General features: G+C 38.2%; 1 protein-coding gene across 3 annotated transcripts in view; it reads left to right on the top strand.

Annotated features, from left to right (window-relative positions):
• PTPRG (protein tyrosine phosphatase receptor type G) overlaps positions 1–17,143 on the top strand; it is a 720,169-nt gene that overhangs the window by 408,438 nt on the left and 294,588 nt on the right. The window lies entirely within an intron of this gene.

The raw sequence follows: 17,143 nt of genomic DNA, 5'->3' as shown, positions 1-17,143 counted from the left end.
ATCTCCAGATTTGGGTAATATCAGAACTGTAAAGAGGTATCCACGCATTTAGGTATCCCTGCAGCAGGATATTTCAGCTGGCATTTCTGGAGCCACCTACTGGAGTTTGAATCCTGGCTTCACTACTTGCTGGTGTGATCTAAATACCAAATAATTTAACCTTTTTAGGCTGTTAGTGTCTTCATCCATAAAATGGGAATAGTTTTGTCATACACAAATAAGTTAATCCATGAACATTGGTCTATTGTCAGTAGCCAGTAAATGTTAGCTGTATATAAAGAATGGGCTTCACGTGACGTGGGGTGTTGAAATCTGCTTACTCGGAGAGCGATCTTGGACAGTCCTCCGACCCTCAACATGCTTCCTTCATGTAACAGGGATCACAGTGAAGTTTATCGCTTCTGGATGACTTGAGAATTACATGAGCTGATCCCTGTTAGGCGGCACTTAGTACGTTAGTGTCAGCTCTTAGTCCTTACTATTCATGGCTAATTTCATTGTCTTCAAATTACAGTTTCCTTGGAGATGCTGCTGTGGGGGCTTAAAAATGTGGATATTATTTTTAATGAAGTTCTCCAGTACCTGAAACCCAGCAGCACTGGTCTTTGGTTCAGCAGTCAAGAGCCATTGTTTGCATTGTCCGTGGCCACATCTTTCTACTTAAATCATGACAGCAGAGTGTAAAAAATCCTGGTATTTTTCTATAAAATGCCTTTCTTTTCATATGTGGACCCCCCATTTTATTGCCTTTTGTGGGTGGGGAGAGAGAGAGAGAAAGACAGAAACTTCAGTTTGTTGTTCTAGTTATTTATACATTCATCATTCGATTCTTGTATGTACTCTGACCAAGGTATCAAACCTGCAGCCTTGGTGTGTTAGACAATACTCCAGCCAAGTGAGCTACTTGGCCAGAGCAGTGGTGACCAGTAACTTTATTTGCTGTCTATATAAATAGATCCCGTCTGTAACTCTTACATTGGCATTTGTTCCTTCTTCATCGATGATCAATTTAGTCCCTCAAAATATAATAGTGATCCTTAAGGTTTATGGAGATTTTCATTAAACATTTATTACCACAGTTTTTTTGGCAGAACAAGAAAGAAGATAGCTGGTCGTCTTTGTATTTTCACAGCTTTATTTTTTTATATTTCCTTTGTATGCCTCATTTATTTCACACAGCCCTTCTTTATCTGATGCCTGAACCACCAAGTGTGGGTAAGAATAGTAAGGAGATCAAAGTGTGTCTTGTGCGCAAAGCCCTCTGTGCTGCTGTTCTTCAAGGAGGTTTCTTTTTACTTCCCTGGTTTACAGTTGTGCCATATGTTGAAAACATTACAAGATTTTCCAGTTCAACCAACTTGGGCGTCTGGATTTCAGAGAGAGCCTTAACTGCCTCTTGATATTCTCAGAGTGGAGATGAAGAAATGAGGTTTCGTAATAGGTTGGAAACCTTTTCCCAGGGAATTCCGCTACTGCCCCACTGTCATGATGAAGGGGCCTATCTCTGGCCCAGGCCTTCTGAGACAGCTTGACAAAGGAGATGGATTTATTAAATTTGTGATTGGCAGATTGCTGGGAGGCATATGTGCGAAGTTAAGATGACAAAAAGAGGATCTCCCCGTTCCTGAGTGGCAGGGATGATGGGTGAAAATTAAATATGATTCAGTGGAGAAGCCACAGGTGGGGCACCCAGATGAAGCGCTGTTGCAGACCAGTGCAAACCACAGCTCAGTGTTTCTCAGCTAGTAAGCTGGGTTTCAGGTTCCCAGTTTTAATAATGGGTGTATTATTAACTTACAGGGTTTTCGTATGGGGTAAACATACCTCCTTTTAAGGTGAAAATACAGTATTTGCCTCAGTATGCATCTGACTTAAGAGTCACATGAAAAAGACTGGAGGATCTTTATTTTGCCCACATAACTCCATATTTTTCCTTCAGCCTTGTTTTCTATGATTTCTCCTTTCCCAAAGGTGCCCTTTCAGGCACTTTTTTCATAACCACCCTAAAGTGTTCATAGCCACCATGAACACTTTAGGAAGTTTTCTCTTAATCTTTTTGTATATGCCCTTCACTGTTTTGATTTGTATGCAATTTTTCTTTATGTGATATGATGGAATTCTCTAGTAATTGCTCTGTAACTAGCTTTTCCCCCCACTGACTAGTGTCAGATACTACTTCCACTACTTAAAATGTCAGTGAATTTTTAAAATTTAAATCTTAAATAAGTAATGTATTAATATGGTTTAAAGTTCAAAGAGTAAAAGGAAGTAAGCAGTGAAAAATCCTCCCTCCCTCTTTCCTCATCATTTACTTGTGTTATGGCTACTTTTATGTGCTTCCAGAGGTGTATTATGGTCATACTATATATCTATATATGATCATTTATCTTGTCATTTTAAAAAACTGGTAGCACACTATTATTTATATTGAGTTTTACACCAAAGAATGTAACTTGGAAGTTTTATTTTAGCTTAAGGAGGTTTCTTTTTATTTTTCAGTTTTACACTATTCTGTTGCTTCTGTTTGCCATAATTTAATTAAGTGGCTCTTTGGTGACCGGATATTTGTCTTGTTTCCAGTCTTGGACATTACCAGCCAATAGTGCCACCATGACTGATCCTAACCTTGCATGAATGCAGGCATGTCTGCATAATTAACACCAGGGTCATAAGGGTGTGTCTTTGTAATAGCTATTATAATAGCTGTTGCCAAATTTTCTTGTCTAAAGATTGAATCAGTGTTTCAGTAGCCATAAATGAAAGTGCGTATTTGAATACATCCTTGTTAACAGTGTGTAATGAAACATCTTGTGGTTTGCAAATTTAGGAGGCAAAAGAATGTGTCCATACATTTTAATTTGTGCTTCTCATTTTTAGTGAGTTACAGCAACTTTTCCTACATTAAGAGACCATTTGTATTTCCTTTTCCTGAACTGTACATATCCTTTGCCCATTTTTTATGTAATGTTTTGGGCTTATCAATTTCTAGAATCTATATATTAAAGAACTTTTTGTGGTATGAATTGCTAAATGTTTTTCTGATTTTTGTTTGGTGTTTATTACACTACTTTCCGAAAGTTAGAAAATTGAATATTTCTTTAATATATTTGATGTTTTCTGCCTTTGGATTTTTTTTTCTTATGAAAAATCAAAATGCTTTCCCTACTTCAAATGTTTCCACAACTGTTTTTTAATTCATTGATAGAGAGAGAGAAAAAGGGGGGGGGATCACTGATTTGTTGCTCCACTTATTTACATATCATGTATTCTTACATGTGCTCTCACTGGGGATGGAACCCACAACCTTGGCATATTGGGTGGCACTGTAACCAGTTGAGCCACCCAGCCAGGGCCCCCAAAACTGCTTTTGTTATCAACTGAAGGGGGTTCCTTGGCCTGTGTTCATCAAATGCCAATAAGCCCTGAACAGGAGCTTGCAGCCAGGAAGGTAAGGGTTTATTGAAGACAACACCATTCCTGGAGTCACCAGTGAGCTAATGCTCAAAGACCTGGCTCCTTGATGGCTTCCAGGATAGATTATATAGGGACAAAAATCATTAGTCATGCTGACTAATGGAGTTAGGGTCATGGTTTCTACTGACTGGGTGGTGCATGGGTATTGGGTCTTGATCATTGCATCTGGTTCTAAGGTCAGCCATAGAGTTGTTCTGTCCAATTTCACAAGGATTTGTTCTATGGGGTCGTTCTGCTTTCCTGGGTCTGGACCTAAAACACAGCTGAGGCCAAGATACTATGTTTAATTTGATTGAAAACTCTATCACAATAGTCAGTAGCCCCAGAACCTTGTTTCTAAGTTTGTTGGATGCTGACTACAACCTCATTGCCCTGAGAGCTTCATGATTAAGCAGGGGAAAGACAGGTGGGTGAATTAGGGTCTCAGTGAGGCCAGTTTAGTCAAAGGAAAAAAATACAATAAATATTAAAGATTAGACTAAAGGTAAGGTTTCTGTGTGGCTACATTCTTTGTGCTTTTATTTATTTATTTTAAATATTTAAATCTTGGATTCACCTGGAATTTATATAGGATTATCTACTTTTGAACCTTTGTTCAGTATTAATTAATGGATATGGTTTGTTTAGCAAGTTCCTACTGATGGATATTTACATTATTGTCAGGTCTTTCATATTATAAACAAAAGGCAGGATAGTAACTATTTTAGGTTCTCTTGTCTCTTTCCACAGCTGTTTAAGTCTGGTGTTATAGCATGAAAGCAGCCGTAGATTATACTAAGTGAAAGGATGTGTTGGTGCTCTATTAAAACCTTATTTACAAAACAGGTGGTGGGCCTGATTTGGCCCACGTGCCGTAGTTTGCAAACCTCCTTTTTTGAACATGGGTTAGTTTCTTAGTTCTGGAATTGACCCTCCTCTGACTGTCATTCACTCTGGGAAGGCAAGTCTCCTAACTTCTGAGCCTGTTTCTTTATGCACGACATGTGGAAACTAGTTCATACTTGATATGAGTTGTTGGAAGGATCAAAGATAAAATGTAGAAAGTTTTCATTACAATGCCTGGCACATAGTAAATTTTCTCCAAGAGAATGATGCCTTATTGGTGTCATTTTATTGATGTGTGCTATTAAATGTCACTCAGTCATTTATAGTAGGGCAGAGACTAGAGTGTCAAAAAAACTCATCAATCAAGGAACATTATATTTTAATGCAATACTTTTGATTACTGATTTTTTTCTTTTCCCTCAGACTCCAATATGACTTTGTGCAGCACTGTTACTGGTATTATCTTTATTTACATCCTTTATATAGTGTTATAGATTTTTCACATTGATTTTAAAAACTTAAGATATTTCATTAAATATTATTTGTCTTGATTACCGAATTTTTGGTGATGTTGCACCAAAATTCTAACCCTTTTGAACAGTATTTTTTAGTGAGGACCTTCCTTATGTGTGCTGCGTGAACAAAATAGGCAAGTATCTGATGTCATGGAGCTTATTTTCCCCTGGACCATACAGTCCTAAGAAGAGAAGTGATCAAAGTTAGGAAAGCAAAGGAAATGGGGGTGTTACTTTATGTGGGTTAGTGAAGTGTCCTGTTGTTACCAGACTGTCAGGACCTGGCCCTGTGTGGGGCTGCTTAGGGCCAGCTGAGCCTGTGGGTTCTTGACTTCATGTGGGAGAGCGTTCACAACACCAGTCCAGGCGACCATGCGGATCTATTTATTAAAGCTGGGGACAGTGAAACAAGGAAGAGCTTAGCACAGAAGAAGAAACAGGAGAACCAAGGCTGGGCTGCCTTAGCTCCCTGGGAAGTCAGAGAAAAGGGGGCTTTGGGGACAGGTTCAGGGAATTAGTCTGGGATAAACTGCCAGCTGCCCTTTGCCTTGGAGTTTAGGAGAAAGAAATGGGGGAACAAGAAGGGAATGCAAAGGCTGCTCCCCAGAGAGAGCATGCGCTGAGTCCTTTGTCTCCAGGCTTCTATCTCTTTCTTGCAGGCAGGAATCGTACACCAGTCTCAAGGGAGGGTTTCAGCAGACTATTGATCAGTTTTCAGGGTCATGGTCTCCACTCATTGGTCAGTGAAAGGTCGATGGAGGGGGGAGTCTTGAGGCACTACAGCTAGTTACGGTGGTGCCCACCGGGTTTTGCTGCTTTTCTGGGCCTGCAGCTGAAATACAACTGAGGCCTAGATGCTATCTCCAAGGAGGAAAGGCCAGGGGAGAAGTTACCCTGGGAGCGGGTCCTTATTGTCTCAGTTTCGTAAATTGCTTTTGGCCATTGTGTTTAACTCTCTGTCTCAGTTTCCCTATTCCACTTGCCAAGGAATTTTCTTAACTTTTCACTATCCTGTCTCACTGTGATTATTTGAATGAAGGGAGTTGTTAATGTTCTTTTGTCATGTTACTTCTACTAAATCTCTCCAATCTTCTCTTAGATCCCCTTTATTGGAAGTTATTTACACTATAAATTTACTGCAATAGAAAAAGTCCACGTTAAAGTGAACTATTCACATGGTAATGGAGAGACACACAGAAGCCATCCTGTTGTTTTGGCTTTACCTCATAAAAGTGGCCCTTTATGTCTAGACATTTCCCCAGAGAGCATTTAATAGTTAATATATTTGCAGCATACATTTCTCCTTTTATAGCTGTCTAGGAAGGGTGTTAATCATCCTGTCTGCACCCTCTGAAGTGTTTTCCAGTCCCACACCCCCTCCGCACCAGGCCCCTCAGCTGTTGAGTGAGTGCCTCATAAAACTGATTTTAATTTTTTGTTCTTTCCCTTCAGCCCTTATGTCAGTAGGTTGGCATATAGACCACCATCCCTTCCCAGCATCAACCTCCCTAATTCTGTCTCTGGGAATTTTTTCCTTTTCCTAGTGGGATTGGAATTTCTCATGAGCTGGAGCCGTTTTAATTTTGACACATGGATGGGACATGATGCGATGATAGACGGCGCTGGTGTGGAAGAGGCCGTCCTTCCAGAGACGGGCCTTAGTGGGCAGTTTTGTTTCCCTCCTTGGGGTGCAGCTTTGACCTTTGGAAGTAAAGCCTGGCCCCTCAGCCAGTCTTCCCTATGTAAAAACTGTTGCTGTGGCCCTGATCAGAGGCAGAAGACTGGTGAGAGGCAGCTGTTCCCATTAAGTCTTTTAGGGATTCTTATCCCATGACCCCCGTGTTACTAAGAGTTATAACTTTACAGCAAGGGACTTCAGAAGGTGCTCTTTTCTCCTTTTGTCTAAATGAGATCTTTACACCCTTACCCAAGTTTATTCCTCTTCTACAGGGAAAGAGGGTAGGAAGAAAGAGAGGGGAGGGAAGGGGAATCGGGAGATGTTATCCTTATACATTTCATCCAGCATGCATTCCTGATTTTATCTTTATAATTTGACATTTTCGTCTTAGTGATGAATGTAGAAAGAATTGAATAATTTAGTGTTGGTCTTTTTTAACGAACATTCTGATTATATCTCATATTTTTTAGTTGCAAATACCAGAAAGCCTACTGGAGCTATTTTAAATACAAAGACATTTAAAATTGAAATGTCTGGAGATAAAATTTAAATTTCAGGAATGGTTTGATCAGGTCCTACCTTTATTTTTCTTTATATATTTTTCTCCAGTCTTTTTACTTGTCAGCTTTGGCCTCCAGCTAATTTTTCTTCAGTCACTTTATTTTTCTTCTTCATTTACTACCTTCTGGGAGGAAGGTAGGTTCTTCCTGCAGGCTTTGAGCAAAAGTCTGCTGCCTTGTTTTGAATAATACCAACCTAATTGGCTTAGTCCTGGGATAAAATCCCTTCCTGAGTCAATCTCTTTGTCAAAGGGGAGAGAATTCAACTAATTGCTACATGCCAGTGGGGAGCTATTTCTGGATTCTAGGAGTAGGGTTAAGCTATCCAGATCTTCGGGTTTGGTTGTGGTTGCCAGAAGAAAGTGTAGATAATCATGTTTATTGAACACTTAGTATGTGCCAAGGACTGTTGGAGTGCTCTAAGTGTAATCATTTATTTCATCCTCATCACATTCCTGTGGCTATTTCTAGGAATGTATCCAGTGGGGTTGAATGTTTGCTAGACTATTAACAAACATTTTCTGTGTCCATTTGATGCTTCCAGGTATTGTAAGGTTTTATAGAATCTAGAACTCTTCTGAGTTTTACAGGTTATATGATATAATCTTACAATTTGTGTGTAAGGAAACTGAATCTTGGTAAGACTGGAGCACTGTGTCATTCAACTCCACTTTCCAGAATTGAAACTGGAATGGAATGAGGAAATTTGTGACATGACTGTCATCACTCAGTCCTCTGATACCCTTGACAGACATGGCTAGTTATTCTTGACTTTATGAATAAGTAATCATACAGCTGTGTAATAGTAACATATGAATTGAAGCTTATATCCATCCTTGAACTAGAATTAAAGTTGCTAGTCTTCGTACCCAGTGTTCTTTCCACTGCGCCACGTGAGCTGCTTAGTCCTTTGATGATAGTTGATGATAGTTTAAGTTTCACAGGGACAGTCAGAATTCTAAAAGAGCACATCTTTGTCTGTTGACTGCTTGAAGACAAACTTGACCTGAAGGTTGAAAACTTCAGGTCTGCAGCAAACTTACTAACATTTTATAAACACTTCAGATGTTTGTCATTGGACAATGAGAATTGTGATTCTTTGTTTATATCTCTGATGTTTTTGTAACAAATTTCATGTAATATGCACAAGAATCAAAAATAAAGTTGGCCCAACTTTAAATAATATTAGTTAGAATTTGAGTGAATAAATCATTCCAGTTAGTAGTAGAAATTTTGATTGCATGTTTGGATGTGGGTAGATTCAACTTGAGAGATAGAATCTTTTAACCCCAGATACACCTATATGTGCACAGGACTTTGTCTTTGAAGGACCTTTAAGATCCCGCAGTCTGTGAATTGCATGCATGCTCACAGTGCATACTTGCATCATCTCACACGCTCACGCAGCTAGCACTAATCAGACAGCCTGAAGGTCTTTGGCTCTGAAATCCCAGGTAGTTATTATTGGCATCTTCAGTCTTTGTAATACTCTCATGTTTTAGAACCGTAAAATAGACTCCAGAGAGATCTTCAGCATCAGAATTCGAATCTGAGAATCCCTATTTAGAGATTTGTGGTATTTCACATTTGACCTGAAATTAGTTTTAACATTCAGTCCTAAAATAGCCAACCTGGGAAATGAAACAAATAACACTCGGTATGAAAACAATGAATAAAATAGTTCTCATTTCTAGTGTTATTGTCTGATATGTTTCTGGTGTTATAATTAGTTATTGATAGGTAACTTAAAATATGCCATTGATGTGAAATGGGAAAATTAAGTTGTTATATCTAAAATTTAGAACTGAAAAATTTGTGAAAATATTTTATTATTTGAAAGGTAAATTCATCTTCCTGACTGGCTTAAAAATTAGAATACTATAATCACCAACATTGAGTAACTTCATAATTATACATGAATAAAATGAAAGCCATAGAGAGCAGCAGTATGGATGCTTTTAGCACTTTTCCTTTTCACATATGCCTCCATCCGCACACACATGTTAATTAAGGTATCACTAGTGGAGAATGCAAAGGAATCATGAGACAAATCCCGTAAAGCTTTTGAATGAAAAAATGGAATAGTTTAAAGATGTGTTTTTGATTTGAAAGAGAAAGCATTAATTAGACCATTAAGTACCAGAACAGAATGAATACACATATTTTTGGACTGTTGCTCTTGGTTAAAAGTAGACAACAAGAAGCAACCAGGTAATAACCCTGGATCTGGGTAATACTTTCAGTGCAAATTTCTTGAGGGAGGCATTTATAGGCATATTTGACTAGAAACAGCACATAACATGCCTATTAGTATTGTTTTTAATTATATTTAGACAGAATTCATTACTTTTAATAGCATTTTATTCGTGAATAGAAACCATTATTTAAATGGATTATGGTAAAATAAATTTAAGGGGTATGCATATTTTCTACATAGAACCTTTTATGTATTTAAAGAAACCATTGTTTGGGACACAAATCATAGGCAGATATTTGAAATTTCTTGCTTTTAAACAAAAGTGTGATTTCTATGCACTAAAAGTAGCCCTTTTATCTTTTTTCTTGGATTAGGTATTAATAGCAAACTATGCTAAAGTGAGACAGTTAAATTGTACAGAAGTCTTTTGCAAACCAGTTATATTTGTGTGTATTGTACTTTTCAAATAATACTGCTGTAGGTGGTAGGCAAAATGAAATGTGTCCCTCAGATTCTTATTATGTTTTTTGAACAAAATAACTAGTTTGGTGTAAAATGTATGCATGTCAGCCAAGAACTTTGGGTTAAATCTGCCTTAAAGAAACACTGACCATCAAGTGGGCTCTCAGACATGAGGCAGCTTCACAGCGTTGGCTGTTGTTTGCAGGTGAAGAATTCTGTCTGCCTGAAACAGGCCAGATACAGTTAATATCCGATTATGTCATGTATTCGTTCTAATGCAGAAGTGTGTCTTTCTGTTGCTGGTCTACTGAATTGGAGAATCACAAAATGAGAAAAAATACAATGACTTTTTTAATCGTACACCAGGAAGGTAGAATTGGATTCTTTTAATGTACAAATGAGTCATAAATTGAAGTAAGAACATTGTTCCTTAACTATAATATTTAAAGGTAAATTTCTCCAAATTTATAAGGTTTTTATATAATCTTAACTAATGAAATATCAGCCATCTGCTTGCTGTGCTTTGTTTTTTTTTTTTTTTTTTAGGCCAGCCTCTCTTACCCTTTGATTTTGCTTTATGCAGTCTTCTTATGCAAAGAGGATAGAACACTAATCCTAGCATTACCTGTAAGTCAGTGCCCATCTCCTTTACCTGTTAAGGCTTTAGATATGCCCCCGTGAATATTACAGTAAATCCAGTAAAATCAGGATATTAAAATACAATCCATTTTGACAAATCTTAGGTTTTCTTTGGCTTCTGAGAAGTGTCATGCACATCTTCATCATGTCAAAGTGTCCACTAAAAACAACCATATAGACAAGCTTCAATGAGGAAAGAATGTTGTATTGACATTAACTGAACTCAAGAATGTATTCAGAGTTCATGAGTTTTCCCATCAATATTCATGTTTGGTCCCATTGATCTATCTAGAATACCACATTGCTTTTTTTTTTTTTTGTGACTACTTAGTCTTCTTTGGTCTGTGACAGTTTTTTCATCTTTCCTAGCCTTTTATGACCTTGGGATTTTTTAAGGAGTATCAGCCAAGTATTTTGTAGAATGTTCCTCAGATTGGGTTTGTCTTATGCCTTTGTCATGATTAGACTAGGATTAAAGATTTTAGAAAATCCCACAGAGGATCTGTGCTCTTCTTATCACTTCCTAACAGGATGTGCCTGATAATCCATGAAATCTCAAGTGATGTTAACCTTCACTACTGGCCTAAGGTGGCATTTATTTACCAAGCTTCTCCACCAGAAGTTGGCTGTTTTTGTTTCCTTAAGTTTATTCTTTCAAAGCCAGTAACTAAATCTAGCTGGTGCTGGGATTAAGTCTGCCTTGCAGAGGGGTCAGTTGTATTTTTGTTCTTGTCTTCTGCCCAAATGGGAAGCTCCAGGGCAGTTAACTTCTCTGCACTTCAGTGAGCAAGTCTCTTGTTGCCCAAGAGAATTAGGACAAGCCTGCTCCCTGGCACCCATTTCTCGGTAATGTGACTGGTAGTGAGCAAGTGTGGAATCAGTACTTAAATGAATGCAGTGATGAATTGATTAACAAGACTAACATTCCTTCTTGATTGACCTTCTTGGATTAGAGAACTTTGTTAAAACATAGAAGAACTCTAAAAATAATCGTGGCTCACAAAAGGTAGTGAAAGCAAAATTTTGTCACCTTTTTCTTTTAAAAATTATTGTCACTGTTGGTGGGCTTGTTAAAATTGGCATATAGATTTCATGATGCACATTACATATTTGCAGCTTCTTTTACCTCATCATCATCGAGACTAATGTGACATTAATGAATAGGGAAAGGAATATTTACTTTCGAATCTGACATTCTGATTCTTGAGACGAAGGAAGTGAGGAAAAGTTATTTATTAAGTAGTCAGAAGGTAGAAGTATAAAATTAAAACCAAAACAGTGTTCAGATAACATGCTGTAGTATCATTAGAGGACAGAACCATGCAAGTCCTTAATCTTACCTTCCAGTTCATTTATTTGTGCCCCCTCCCACACACCCCAGAGGGAAAAAAGTTGCATGTAAGGCTCTGTGCTAGGCTGGAATACTGTTGAACAAGATGGGTAAGGAACCTGTTCTGGTAGAGTAATCACCTAGTGATAAAGGAATAAACAACACAAGAATTACAAGAGTAATAAGATGTACAAAGGAAACCAAGAACCTATCGCCAGGATAGTGCAGAATCCTTCTGCATTTTTCATGGAAGCCTTCCTAACAATGGGTTATTTACACTGAAATCTAACCTTGAGCCAGGGGTGTCAGTTGCATTTGTTGAATTCATTAAAAAGAAAATATTTCTCAATGTAGTAGAGTGAGAAACTCAAACTAAGATATTAGCTCCTGTTGGCACTGATATGTCGGCGGTATGTCTCCGTCAAGACCTCATTCCTGTAAGATTTTTCAACATGGGAAAATACTTTTGGAAGTCCAAAGTGCTCTCTGGTTTCTATTCTGTGACCTCACCCCTCCCCTTTCGAGAACATGTCCTCATATATATTAGGTTGCCATGTCAGGGTTGGTGAGCTGTTCAAAATCAGTCCAGCTGCCAAAATGTGAATTTCCTTCTCATTCAAGCAAGAGTCAATAAGGGGAAACTAAAGTGCAAATGACTTTTCCTTCTTGTTTCAGATGGGTTATGTCATACCTGAGAAAGGAAGGCTTCTTGCTGATTTGCTTTTTTTTACCCCCAAAATGGGGTTTACGTTAACTACAGTCTTTATTTAGTGTCATGTTTTTAACTTAAAACCATTCATTCAAAGTTTTGAAAAACAAAGCATCCAATACTGTGAGATTTGTGCAACTGCAAATGATTAATGATATAATCCCCAGTCCTTTATAAAGTGTCTTAACACTGAAGAGATTTATACAGTGTAGAATGGCAGTGGAGCTTTGGTGTGAGAATAGGTAATCAATACTCACAAGCTTAGAAAAGTGTTCTATTTCCTCCACTAATGACATTGGGGTTTTTGCAAGGCAAGGGTGTCTGGAGCATGAAGCACTCCAAAGAAGAATTAATTTAAAATCTGAACTGGAAGATCAGTTTCAATTAAAATTGCACTTGAACGTACTTTGGGTGGAAGTGTGAAAGCAGGCAGGTAGTCGGCTTAAATCTTCAGATTGTTACCAGTGAATAAATGAATCCCACTGGCTGGAACCCTGACTGTATTTTTATAAAGTGCTAAATTATATTTCACTCATGTTTAGAAGATTATGAGAGGTAATGAACATCAAGTACTTTTTAGGGGTTACAGAATATTTTTATTAGTTTGTTAATTATCAGGTGTCCATGTGTTTGTACAGGTAGGTGATACACATTCTTACTTCTTTTGGGTCAAACATGCTTAGATTTGTTTTACCATGCACTTTTTCCCATTGAGTGTAATTTTATTGTACTAATGGGTTTCCAAAAGGTATTACACATGCACACATACACACAATATTAAAACATTAGTTTCCATATTTCCACCAGACAGGCCCAAATATATCAATGATCAATTTATTTAGTTTCTCAATGGGTATTTTTGGCATGTGGAAGAAAATTTAAATAGTGCTCAGGATCATTGGAGCCACTCATTAAGTCCTCTTTCCCCTCCTTTTTATCCTTCAAATATATTGATAGAACGTGAAAACAAGGTGTGTCTAGACTACAGGGTCTGGCAAAGTACGGCTGCTTGAGTGTGGTGGGTCCGGTTTGTCAACATCTGGCACGAGATGGACAGCAATTTGAACATTTCACCTAAAATGTCATACGGTGTGCTTGAGTGTGATATAATAATGTTACAGAATTATATGGTTATGATTTTGTAATAAACGATTTTGTAATAAAAAAGGAGCATTATTTGTGCTGGACCCTGTGCATGCAAATGCACTCTCTTCCTTTGTGACTCATCACAGTCTTTAGGGAATTTGACCAAGAAGAGAAACAACATGAGTGAAAAGACCTTGACAATTCCAAACTTAGTTGGGAGTCTTATAATCAAGAAAATGGTGGTGTTAACTTTCTAGGAAGTATTATGGCACTTCTGAATGCTCTTGAAAAGTGCCCCGAGAATGCTAAATCTTTGCTAATTAGTGAACATATGTTTTTTCTGATGATACCTTTTATCTTGCTCTTTGGATGAGAATTAGGGAAAAGGACCCAGGCATAGAACAAGGCCAAGTTGTTTGCTAGATAGCAAGAGTAGGAATCATTTTGAGGGAGCCAGGTCAACCCATCTTAGAGCCATAAAGCTCCCATTAGTATGACTGAGAAGATTGTCTGCGTCTGTCCTGTTTTCATGGTTCCTTTGTTTGTAGCAAACGTAGGGAGATGGGGAAACCCATCGCAAACAAGTATGTGGTAGTCGGTTCAGGCTCTCATTTAGTAGTAGAGAGATTTACCATGAGATACCATATTTTTGGACCATAAGACGCCCCTAGGTTTTAGAGGAGGAAAATAGGAAAAAAACTTTTGAACAAAAATGTGGTAAAATATTTAAAAACATAATATTTCAACAATGTAAATGTAAACACAACTTAACAGCAGCACCAAATCTGGTGGGGGGAAAGTGTGTCTTATAGATCAAGGCACAGAAATAGAGCTTGCTTGATGTGTTGGTTTCCTAAAATCAGTTTGACGCTTACTCTCCTTTGTCTGATATGTGCGTGACTGTAAGGCTAAGAACCTTGGGGCACATGTGTGTAAGCAGGTATATACACACACTGTACTTCATTGATTGGGTAGCCAAAGTGCTATCTTCTAAAAATTGTAAAATTTAGACTTTATATCAAACTCTCATAGAATTATCTTAATCTTTCTAGAAAAGGATCTTTCTTTTTTGTCAAGAAAGTTAAAGGTCTGATGCAGAAAAATCTGAACTAGTATGAATTTAATAGTTATAGCCCTCAGAATAATGCATTTCCAAATAAGGCAAAGAAGCTTATACAGTGTATTTTCCTGTTTCTGATTGGTACTCTTTAGGGCTTTGCATTATAGTTGCATTCCCTTCCTTTATTTCTGTTGCATATGTCCCCCCAAAATCTTTATTTATATGAGTGCTGAGTCCAGTCTGAAGGTAACTTTATATCCCTGCCTCCCACCACAGAGATTGGTTGAGGGATGGTGAGTGCCTTAATTCACAAGCGAACCAGCTCTGGCCAAATTGAAAAGTCCTTCACAATTAGCTAAAGGAACCCTGCCTTATCATCTACATTATTTGCAATGTCTCTTGTCCAGTGTTGTGTTGCTTTGATTTTAAATTTTTTCTTTTTTTGTTTCAGTAATTTTTAAAAACTAAGAAAACAGTTGTGTTTTGTATGCTGATTACAATAGCAAAACAAGCTAAATTGGTTGTGGTGTTTCCTGGTAAATGAATGCTTTGCCAATTGTAGGGATCTTAGTGAAAAAAATTTTAAAAAGATTTTATTTATTTATCTTTAGATGGGAAGGGAAGGAAAGAGAGAAAATTATCAATGTATGGTTGCCTCTCATGTGCCCCCCGCTGGGAACTGGCCTGCAACCCAGGCATGTGCCCTGACTGGGAATCGAACTGCAGTTGTTTGGTTTGTGGGCCCACACTCAATCCACTGAGCTACACCAGCCAGGGCAAAAAAAATTTTTTTAATGTAAAAACTGGATTCCTTGCACAACCAAAAAAAGGGCAACAACAAATTTAAAAAACAAAAGCAACTAGAACTGCCAGAAAGTCAAACTGTATGTAAGCCCAACAACCAAGGAGTTAAAGAAGAAATATTCATCCAGATTGGTAGGAGGGACAAAGTTGGGCATCCAGGGTGGAAAGGATATGAGGCAAGGTGGCAGCTGGCAGACAGGCAGGTGAGGAAGCAGCTGGCAAACCAGGCAGTTCCACATGTGCGTGTGGATAAACCAGGAGGAACAACCGGGGAGCGAGACAGACTATGCAACCCAGGGTTCCAGGACAGGGAAATAAAGGCTCAAAACTTCTGGCTATAAAAACCTGTGGGGATTGTGTTGGCAGGAGAAACTCCCCATCTCACAGGAGAGTCTGCTAGAAGGACCCACAGGGTGGTAGAACGTACACAAAGCCATCCACCTGGGAATCAGCACCAGAAGGGCCCAATTATTTTTGGGGTAGTAGGGGAAGTGACTGAAAGCCAGGAGAGACCTGAGCAAGTCACATTATTCTGTCTCTGATCACACCTCCCGCCCCTACCTCACACAGTGCCACATCCAGAAAAGTGGGTTTCCCTGCCTTGATGAATACTTAAGATACCATCCCTTACAATGTAACTGGTGCACTGAGACAAAGAAATATGGCTCAAATGAAAGAACAAATCAAAATTCCAGAAAAATAACTAAGTGACTAGGAGATAGCCAACCTATCAGATGCAGAATTCAAAACACTGTAGTCAGAATGTTCACAAAATTGGTTAAATACTTACACAAAATAAAGGTAGAATTGAAGGCTATTCAGTATGAAATGAAGAAAAATGTACAGGGAACCAAAGGTGAAGCAAAGGAAACCAAGACTCCCAATTAATCATTTAGAGCAGAAGGAAGAAATAAATATTCAACCAGAACAGAATGAAGAAACAGGGATTCAAGACAATGAGGAGAGGCTTAGGAACCTCGAGGACAACTTTGAATAGTCTAACATCCAAATTATAGGGGTACCAGAAGGAGAAGAGAGAAAGCAAGAAACTGAAAATTTCTTTGAAAATACAATGAAGGAAACTTTCCCCAATCAGGCAAAGAAAATAGACATGGAAGTGGAGGAAGCTCAGAGAATCACAAAGATGTTAGACCCAAGAAAGAACACAACAAGACATATCATAAGTAAATTATCTAAGATGAAAGATAAGGAGATAATCTGAAGAGCAGCAATAGAAAAGGAGACAGTCACCTACAAAGGAGTTCCCATAAAACTATCAGCTGATTTCTCAAAAGAAACCTTACGGGCAAGAAGGGGCTAGACAGAAGTACTCAAAGTCATCATGAAAGGCAAGGACCTACATCTACGAATACTCTATCCAGCAAAGCTATCATTTAGAATGGAAGGACAGATAAAGCACTTCCCCAGAGAAGGTCAAGTTCAAGGAGTTCATCATCACCAAGCCCTTACTATATGAAATGTTAAAGGGATTTATCTAAGAAAAAGAAAAAGATCAAAACTATGAAACGTAAAATAACAACAAATTCACAACTATTGACAGCTGAACTTAAAACACAAACTATGCAAACAGCTAGAACAGGAACAGAATCACAGAAATGGATATCACTGTATGGTTCTCAGTGGGGAAGGGGAGGGGGTAGAATGGGGGTAAAGGTACATGGAATTAGGAGCATAAATAGTAGGTACAGAATGGTCAGGTGGAGTTTAAGAATAGTATAGAAAATGGAGAAGCCAAAGAAATACATGTAAAGCCCATGGACATGAACTAAGAGGGAGGAATGCT

This window comes from Artibeus jamaicensis, unplaced genomic scaffold (genome assembly GCF_021234435.1).
Source record: "Artibeus jamaicensis isolate MK-2021 breed Jamaican fruit bat unplaced genomic scaffold, CSHL_Jam_final contig_519, whole genome shotgun sequence".
Lineage (NCBI taxonomy): Eukaryota > Metazoa > Chordata > Mammalia > Chiroptera > Phyllostomidae > Artibeus > Artibeus jamaicensis.
The sequence above is the reverse complement of the archived record's forward strand: the minus strand, read 5'-3'. Positions and strand labels throughout refer to the sequence as shown.